At 50.5% G+C, this 9,645-nt stretch overlaps 1 protein-coding gene across 1 annotated transcript in view; it reads left to right on the top strand.

Annotated features, from left to right (window-relative positions):
* The window catches only part of LOC142564515 (transmembrane protein 70 homolog, mitochondrial), a 175,404-nt gene that overhangs the window by 14,113 nt on the left and 151,646 nt on the right, over positions 1-9,645 (top strand). The window lies entirely within an intron of this gene.

Raw genomic sequence — 9,645 nt, forward strand, 5'->3', positions numbered from 1 at the left:
ATCGCCCAGGACGGTGTTGGAAGGCACAAAGTTAATGCTGCGCAGAACATTTCTTCGAATGGTGAGGAAGTGCAGATGTCACTTGCCTTGACGACGTCACTGCTCTTGTTGACTTCACCGTCGGGGTTCTGAGCTACTAGTGTTTTTGTCAGGGTTTGAAACCTGGTACCTCCACTGCTGGTTCTGCGTATAGACGTAGAGGAAGCTGTACGGCAAGTCTGCCACCTTGGCTGCATGCGAGGACTCTCTTTGACAGGTAACTCGGCGCTCCTTCAAAGATAGTTCACAGAGCATCCCTGGTAAGCCCCACTCTCCTGTTGCCTGACATCAGAACGCGGCCATCAATAGCTGCGGACCACATTTTCAATATCAAGTGAAAAGCGAAATGTTATTCACAAACGGTCTTTGCGTTGCAGTACCTAGTCTTTGCGAGGGATCGCACATCTTTATGCATCAAGCCTGGCTTGGTCGTGCGGTGGTGTAAAAAGCGATAACTTTTCTTTACAGGACTTGTAACCCGTGCTGCAGTACAGTACAAAGCACTTTCCCATCACGTAGCACACCAGTACATTAAACAATGAAGCAGATCGAAGCGCTAACACGTGTGCACATTCACAAGAGCAGGCGCTGCGAGCGAGACCGGCATGGATGGAGGGGCTTTAGGCAGGCACTAGTTTCGCACGCCACTTGACGGGGGGGGGGGGGGGTCTCCTAACCAGAACTTAATTCGCCTCCGCGCCATTCTCTCGCCTAACCTATTCTTACACCATGCTTTTAATCAAGCGTTCATGTGCCATAATCGGCATGGCAGGCTGCCGACAGGCCTTCAATATTGACAACAGACCATTTGATTGACAGTCAGAAGCGCACCATGCTCGCGCTTCCCTTGCGTAGACTAAACGCGAATATGTTTCCCCCCAGATATCGGCTTGTACACTTATAACAAATATCTGATATTACAAAGGTATTTTTTTGTTCGATGCGACTTTGTTGTAAGAGTTCAAGGTTGTCAGTTTTATAAAGTTGTCAGTTGTATTCTTTTTCTCGCCTTCTTTATGCAGTATCTTTAATTTGCGTGAATACTTTATCAAGAATGTATTACAACCTGCCAATCTAACAATGAGCACCTTTATGTGTAACGGTCATTAATGGCAACAGTACAGCCTAGATACTTTAGACCAGGAACAGCATGATTCACATGTATGCATATTTAATTGCTTGTTGTGCAATAACATACCCCATAAATAATTTTTTTTTTTCGCATAGGAACCATTCATAACCAAGAGCATGATGCAATATGTGTTATGGTTTTGAAGAAAATTAAGTCGGTTTGGCAGAAATACTCAAGTTGGAGGAAGCTTTATGAAAGGGTAATTTTCAATTTCAGGAACTTCATTCTCGCCTCCATCCAGAACGCACAATGTGCTATATGCAAACAGCTCGGTGTGCGAGCTGCAGTTGGTATCAGTGTCATCTCATTTTCATGACAGTCCAAGAGGCTGGTGTCAGCAGCGCTTGCGCACTTGTACGAAGCTGAAGCAGCCGCAAGGCAGCTGGCATTACACATGGATCGTGGATTATAGATACAGTGCCTGAGGTTTATTGAGTGTGCCACAGTATGGCAAATTTACTCAAATGAAGGAAGTCGATTATATAGCAACAAATTTTGAAGTTTCATTTCGGGAAATTTGTAATAACCTGCTAGAGTAAATATCGCATCTGATATTGCAGCCAAGATTTTCAAATACCCAGTGGCTTTAGTGTTGCCATACACCAAAAGAACATTTTCCCAGAAAGCGTGAGGTCACTTTGCTTGCTTGGCGTCAGAAAATAAAGAACCAGCTTATCTTCGCGCGCTTTCCCTTCCGCTAGCCACCATAGTTCCGCTTTCGCGCTGCTGTCGGCTCTGTCTTGGCTCTGTTTCTGGCCGCTCGTTTGCGTTTTGCGCAGAAAAGCCGTAGCGCTGTAGGCGGGCGCCGTTTTACTCACCGACGGCGCAACGTCACTATGAGACCATGACGCCTCCACTCCTCAATCGGAGGGCGGGCGATTTGAACTGCGCTAGAGGTACGCTGACGCTTCAGAATGCATTTTCTCTGAAAATTGAGGGCCGTCTTATAGGCTAGCCTGATTAGTGCATTTACTTTTTTCCTCCGCCTTGGAAAGAAACAGGCATTGAAGGGTGCATACCACTCGACTGCTTACAAAGGCATGTATAAGGCGGTGGAGATCGTGTTCCCGCATCTCTCGGTGTCGGTTCGCAATTCGTCGGGTTGGTCTCACGGGCTGGTGGACTGTGTTGGTGAGCTTAGTAATAGTGGCAGTATTCTAGCCATTGTTCTGAATAATGACGCCCAGTATATGTGCATTATCAACCTTGGGAACTTGGTGATTCTCGATGTTGACTGGAATATTAGGCAAACGAAGTGTGTGTGTTAACTTGCGGCAAAAAACATGTCTTTTTAAAATGAGTAGTTCTGATTTAGTTGGGGAGCAGGTGAGGCCCACCACCACGGCGTGCGCCGCGATGATGTTCGCACCAGCCTGGACTGTTTCCTCCATTTCGCCGACATTACCACTGGATGTCCAAAGTGTATTGTCATCTGCGTAGAATGAATGGGAGAGGCGGTGGATAATTGTGAGGGCATTCACCATGGGAATGAGTGTAATGCTAGAAAGTAACAGAGAAAGGACTGAGCCCTGAGGTGTACCTCTGCTGCCTAGTTGGAAGCCCGCCACGTGAGCATGCGCGCGTTTCCCTACGTTAAGGTTCGACAGAGCGTTCTTAATGGCCGAATGGTGAACATTGTCGAAAGCCTTGGGGAGCTTAGCGTTCCTGGGGTGTAGTACCTCTTCTGAGAGCTGTAACATTACGCCTTGGGTGGAGAGATGGCTGCGGAATGCAGTCATGCAGTGAGACAATCCCTCTTGTTCGTACATGTGTTCCTGCAAGCGGCCTAGGACCACATATTTGAAAAGTTTCCCTAAGCAGAAGGTTAGAGAGATCGGTAGGAGATTTTTGAGATCCAAAGGTTTCCCTGGTTTAGGGATGGAGGTGATTTTGGCATGCGTCCATTGCCCTGGGAGCACTCCATTTTGCCGGCACTCGTTGAACAGGTCTGTGATGGACTGTATGCAGGGCTCATCCAGGTTCCAGAGCATCTTGTTAGTGATTTTGTCTGCTCCTGGAGCTGATGTCGTTCTGAGCTTGTGCATGGCTGCCCGTATTTCCCATGGCCAGATGTCTGCGTCTAATTTGGGTTCGGGTTGCCACGGTAGTCAGGGAGTGGTGTGCAAGTAATAGGGAGGTATTGCTCCTTGAGGGCTTCGAGCAGGGCCTCATCTTTTAGGGGGAGTTTGTGGAGGAGTCAGTTGACATTTTTTCGCTGGTTGGCCTTGGTATCACCTGGGTCCAGTGAACAGTGGAGAAATGTCCAGGTGTTTTTAAGGCTGAGATTGTTGCTCGTGCGGTCGCATAGCTGGCCCCATTGCTGGCTGCCAACTGCCCCACATGGGCTTCAATCTCTTTAGCCAGTGTTGCAATCTGTAGCCTGAGTGTTCTTGTATGTTTGTCGGATAACCATTGTTTTTGCAGGCTGGGGTTGGCACTCCCACATGTGAAGGAGGCGCCTGTCTGCGATGTCCGTGCCGGGGGTGTCTGGGATTGCGGAGGTAGCTAATACCACGTCCTGGGAGATGCTTTGAGTCCATGTGTCAAGATCGTCAATGGTGTCGGGAGCTGAATTGCGAATGTGTCAGAATTTATCCCAGTTTACAATTTCTATGGGACGTCGAGTAGATTGAGACAGTGAATTGAGCAAAATTTTTGTGTCTATGATATAGTGGTCGCTCCCGAAAGAGTTGTATATGTTGCTCCAGCGACTGTGTGCTGTGTTCTTAGTGGACGTGAGTTCTGGAGTGGTTTTAAGTATGGCACTGTTGCCTATTATAGTTGGGTGATCTAGATAATTGATGAGGGACAAGCCCTCATACTGGATGAATGTCCAAAATGCTGTTCTTCTGCAATTCTTCTTGTAGCCCCAACTCGTGTGGTTGGCGTTGAAGTCACAGACCACTATAAGGGGGTGATTGCCGCTAATGGAAAGGGCCTTTCGAAGGGCTGCTAGTAGGGGGACTGCGGGGCCTTTGGGCGGGCCATATATATTGAGAAGGAATAGGCTGCCGCATTTTCGAGTTCTCAGGATAAGCTCGGGAAGATGCCTTTGTATATCGTTCACTACCAGGGGATGGTTCGCACCCGTTAGGTTATGATGGACGAGTATGGCAACCTGTGGGAGTGTCGTCCCCTCCCGTTCATGCGTGGTCGAAGTTTCGTCTTACTTTGTGCTTCTTGTAAGGCGATTATGGTGGGAGTGTTGGGATTCTGAAGGGTTTGCAGGTGTTGTAAGTTTCGTTTCGCACGGAAACTGCTAATTTCAAATGCCTTACATGTATCTCGTTACGGTGTGCAGCCATGTTCTGTTGGGGGGGGGGGGGGGGGGACGGTGTTCGGCTGGTTACGGTCCTGTCATTTGGGTCAGTAGAAGCCCATTAAAGTGGGCCTGCATTTGAGCCGTGGTGGCCTCTTGTGCACCCTGGCGCTGCTCAAGCGCTGTCAACCGGTTGACGATGTTAGCGATCCAGGCTGTGTTTTTTTTTTGCATTGAGGCGAGGCTAGCCTGCATGGTTTGTACGGCTACAGTTAAGGCAATCAGCGGCGCGGTGACCATAGGGGTAGGATTTTCAGTGCCTGCTTGTGCCTTGCGCTTAGTAGGGGCTGGTGGGTTGGGCGCAGGTGATGCCGTGCGCGAGGAGGAGGTAGAAGGAGGGGAATGGGCGCCTGTTTATATGTGATAGCTGTTTGAGTGGGGTAAGCAGGGGAGCTATGCTGTTGTTGGGGAAGTTTTTGGAGAATGATTTGAAGCGGTTGTTTGAGCTCCGTGATCTCGAAGTTTTGTTAATGGAGCTGTGCTCTGAGCTGCGTGTTTTCCCTAGCGAGCGAGGGCGATCGTGCTTTCCAGCTGACCTGTTGTTTTTCGGTGGGCTGATTCCTCTGGCCAGTGAGGGGTGGAAAGGGAGAGGACCGATTCCTTTTCCGGCTGAGGTAGATCTGGAACTGGCCCGGGACCCGGCGCGGTCTCTGAAACTGGAATGGAACCGGCCGCGGGATGACCACAGACTACACTCCTAAGCAAAATTACACCCTTTTGCCACACAACGATAATCGTCATCTATCTTGTCCTCATCCGCTTTCTTTAACGTGGCGAGCCCGGTACTTTCCAGTAACGAACGGCATGCGCGTTGTCAGCATGACATAGCTTTCCCGACAGGAAAGTAGCGGGCGAGGCGTTTTAAAGAAAGGAAACGCAAGCAAGGCAGACGATGATTATCTTTGTGTGGCAGAGATACACCCCAAAGGGTGTGACTTTGCCTACACTCTACACTCTTAGAAAAATTTGCACCCTTTGGAGCTTGTCCCACAACGATAATCGTCATCTGTCTTGCCCGCGTTTGCTTTCTTTAACGCTGCGAGCCAAGTACTTCCCAGTTACGAACGCACGCGCGTTATCAGTGTGACGGAGCATTCTCGACAGGAAAGTAGCGAGCGCCGAGTTTTCAAGAAAGGAAAGGCAAGCGAGGCTGATGATTATTGTTGTGGGACTAATGTACACGTCCTGGGAGATGCTTTGAGTCCATGTGTCAAGATCGTCAATGGTGTCGGGAGCTGAATTGCTAGTCTGTCATGATTTATCCCAGTTTACATTTTCTATGGGACGTCGAGTAGATCGAGTCAGTGAATTGAGCTAAATTTTTGTCTATGATGTAGTGGTCGCTCCAGGAAGAGTTGTATGTGTTGGTCCAGCGACTGTGTGCTGTGTTCTTAGTGGACGTGAGGTCTGGAGTGGTTTTAAGTTTGGCACTGTTGCCTATTCTAGTTGGGTGATCTAGATTATCGATGAGGGACAGGCCCTCATACTGGATGAATGTCCAAAGTGCTGTTGTTCTGCAATTATTCTTGTAGCCCCCACTCGTGTGGTTGGCGTTGAAGTCACCGACCACTATAAGGGGGTGATTGCCGCTAATGCACAGGCAGTGGCGTAGCAACAGGGGGGGCCGGGGGCCGTGGGCCCCGGGTGCACGGGGCCAATAGGGGGGGGGGGGGGGTGTCATATACGTCTGAAAACACCCGAAAAGTGTCGATATCCTCGCCTTCCTCGACTACACCCGGGGGGGGGGGGTGACAGAAGAGCTAAGGGCCCCGGGTGCCAGACGACCTAGCTACGGCACTGTGCACAGGGCCTTTCGAAGGGCTGCTAGCAGAGGGACTGCGGGGCCTTTGGGCGGGCCATATATATTGAGAAGGAATAGGCGGCCGCATTTTCGAGTTCTCAGGATAAGCTCGGCAAGGTGGCTTTGTATATCGTTCACTACCAGGGGATGGTCCGTACCCATTAGGTTACAATGGACGAATATGGCACTCCGTGGGAGTGTCGTTCCCTCCCGTTTATGCGTGGCGTAGTTACAAAGTTTCGTCTTACTTTGTGCTTCTTGTAAGGTGATTATGGCGGGAGTGTTGGGATTCGGAAGGGTTTGCAGGTGTTGTAAGTTTCGTTTCGCACGGAAACTGCTAATTTCAAATGCCTTACATGTATCTCGTTACGGTGTGCAGCCATGTTGTGTTGGGAGGGGGGGGGGGGCGGGGACTGTGTTCGGCTGGTTATGGTCCTGTCATTTTGGTGAGTAGAAGCCCATTAAAGTGGGCCTGCATTTGAGCCGTGGGGGCCTCTTGTGCACCCTGGCGCTGCTCAAGCGCTGTCAACCGGTTGACAATGTTAGCGATCCAGGCTGTGTTGTCTTTTTGCATTGAGGCGAGGCTAGCCTGCATGGTTTTTATGGCTACAGTTAAGGCAATCGGCGGCGCGGTGACCACATGGGTAGGGTTTTCAGTCTCTGCTTGTGGCTTGCGCTTAGTAGGGGCTGGGGGGTTGCGCTCAGGTGATGCCGTGCGCGAGGAGGAGGTAGAAGGAGGGGAATGGGCGCCTGTTTATATGTGATAGCTGTTTGAGTGGGGTAAGCAGGGGAGCTATGCTGTTGTTGGGGAAGTTTTTGGAAAATGATTTGAAGCGGTTGTTTGAGCTCCGCGATCTCGAGGTTTTGTTAATGGAGCTGTGCTCTGAGCTTCGTGTTTTCCCTAGCGAGCGAGGGCGATCGTGCTTTCCAGCTGACCTGTTGTTGTTCGGTGGGCTGGTTCCTCTGGCCAGTGAATGGTGGAAAGGAAGAGGCCCGACACCTGTTGCGGCTGAGGTAGACCTGGAAAGGGCCCGAGACCCGGCGCGCTCTCTGAAACTTGAATGGAACCGGCCGCGGGATGACCACAGACTACACTCTTAAGCAAAATTACTCCCTTTTGCCACACAACGATAATCGTCATTTATCTTGTCCTCATCTGCTTTCTTTAACGTGGCGAGCCCGGTACTTTCCAGTAACGAACGGCATGCGCGTTATCAGCATGACACAGCATTCCCGACAGGAAAGTAGCGGGCGAGGCGTTTTAAAGAAAGGAAACGCAAGCAAGGCAGACGACGATTATCTTTGTGTGGCGGAGATACGCCCTAAAGGGTGTGACTTTTCTACACTCTACACTCTTAGAAAAATCTACACCCTTTGGGGCTTGTCCCACAACGATAATCGTTATCTGTCTTGCCCGCGTTTCCTTTCTTTAACACTGTGACCATGAAATTTCTTTCTGTATGCTGCGACCCCGATACTTCCCAGTCATGAACGACATGCGCGTTATCCGTGTGACGGAGCATTCTCGACAGGAAAGTTGCGAGCGCCGAGTTTTCGAGAAAGGAAACGCAAGCGAGGCAGATGATTATTGTTGTGGGACTAATGTAAACGTCCTGGGAGATGCTTTGAGTCCATGTGTCAAGATCGCCAATGGTGTCGGGAGCTGAATTGCGATTCTGTCATAATTTATCCCAGTCTCGAAGCGCAGGGCCAGCGAGAGTAGACAGCGTAGCCTTAGCCGTAAGCGATCGCAGTCACGTGAACGCGTGAGCTGGGCCGATGCAGCAAGGCACGGTGCCAAGAAAGCGCAGGGGGGTGCCACCACCACCACCACCTCCAATACCGCAACGACCACCGGAACGACCAAGACAATTAGCACCAGCAAGACCGCCGATGGCAAGAACAACAGCAAGACGAGGGAAGACGAGGCGATGAGGACGTTGAAGGAAGCCAACGAGGCACTCAGGCGCAAAAACAACGAGCTCGAGACGAAAGTCAGTAGGCAAGAGGCCACTATTAGCAAGATGGCAAACGAGATCATGGAAATCAAGAAGCTTCTAACGACCCGTTCCACCAATAACGAAACGCCCCAAGCGGTATCATGTGAACCAACACCCAGCATCAGCAGCGCCGTACCATCAACATCCGCTGAGAAGGAACCGGCACCCAAGAGACGAGCGATCGAGAACCTGAAGGAGCGCAAGCTCAACGACCGGGTGGACAACCTGAAAGACAAGGTTCACCAAATCGAGGAACACTTCGACGGGCTCGAAGGTTATATTAAGACAACGTTCACCACGATGATTAACGACAGGTTCGCCGCCATAGAGCGGACGTGTCAGCAGTTAACGAACGCAATACAGCAAATAACGCGGCAGTACAATCAGCAACAATCATGGCCGCTACAGCAACAGCAACTACAGCAGTGAAGGGTCTCGTGACCTGGCACTGGAACTGTAACGGTTTCGCTAGCAAGAAGGCAGTCTTGCAGCAACACATAACACAAGTAGCAAGCAAGCCTGATATAATCATGATACAAGAGACTCGCACTGATGCAGTGTCGCTACCCGGTTATCGGGTATACGCCAAGTCTCCAAAGGTCAGCGGCGGTAGAGGGATATGCACATTGGTTTGCAAGGGACTCACCTTCATTGAGCACGAGTTGCACAATAGTAAAATTGAATACACTCTCATCGAGGTCGTTACGGGCAAGAAACAAAAGCACAGCACCTTTCTGCTTAAACGTCTACAGTAGCCCTTCACACTGGAAGCAAAAATTCAAGACGCTCCTTCACAGAGCCAGCACCGTGGCGGGGACTCACAGGCTCATCGCCTGCGGGGACTTCAACGCGGCACACCCGGCATGGGGATATAACAAGCAATTGGCCAAGGGGCGAGACCTGTTCCAAGACACATTAGACCTGGGCTTCACCCTCATCACAGACCCGACTGATCCTACAAGGACTGGGAACTCTGTGTCCAGGGATACGACGCCGGACCTCACGTTCGTGAAGAACGACGAGAAGGGCAATATCTCCTCGCGCAACACGGGGTCAGAGCTCGGCAGCGACCACTACATCGTAGAGGTCATCATACCGGAAGAGGTCAAGGCCTCGGAGGACACCAGAAAACATAATTTGATGGATTAGGATGCCTTCCGTAGCCTGTTACCAACGGAGATGGAGGAAATCGAGAACATAGAAGAATGGTCCGCCCACATCGCGGGGAAGGTCAAGGAGGCGACCAAAATCATAGAAACGGATGAGCAGGTCGACAAGGTTGACAGCCGCCTCGCGCACTTATTCGAAGCAAAGTAATCTATCCTAAACAGGTGGAAGAAGCAGTGACTAAATC

This window comes from Dermacentor variabilis, chromosome 1, assembly GCF_050947875.1.
Source record: "Dermacentor variabilis isolate Ectoservices chromosome 1, ASM5094787v1, whole genome shotgun sequence".
NCBI classification, from domain to species: domain Eukaryota; kingdom Metazoa; phylum Arthropoda; class Arachnida; order Ixodida; family Ixodidae; genus Dermacentor; species Dermacentor variabilis.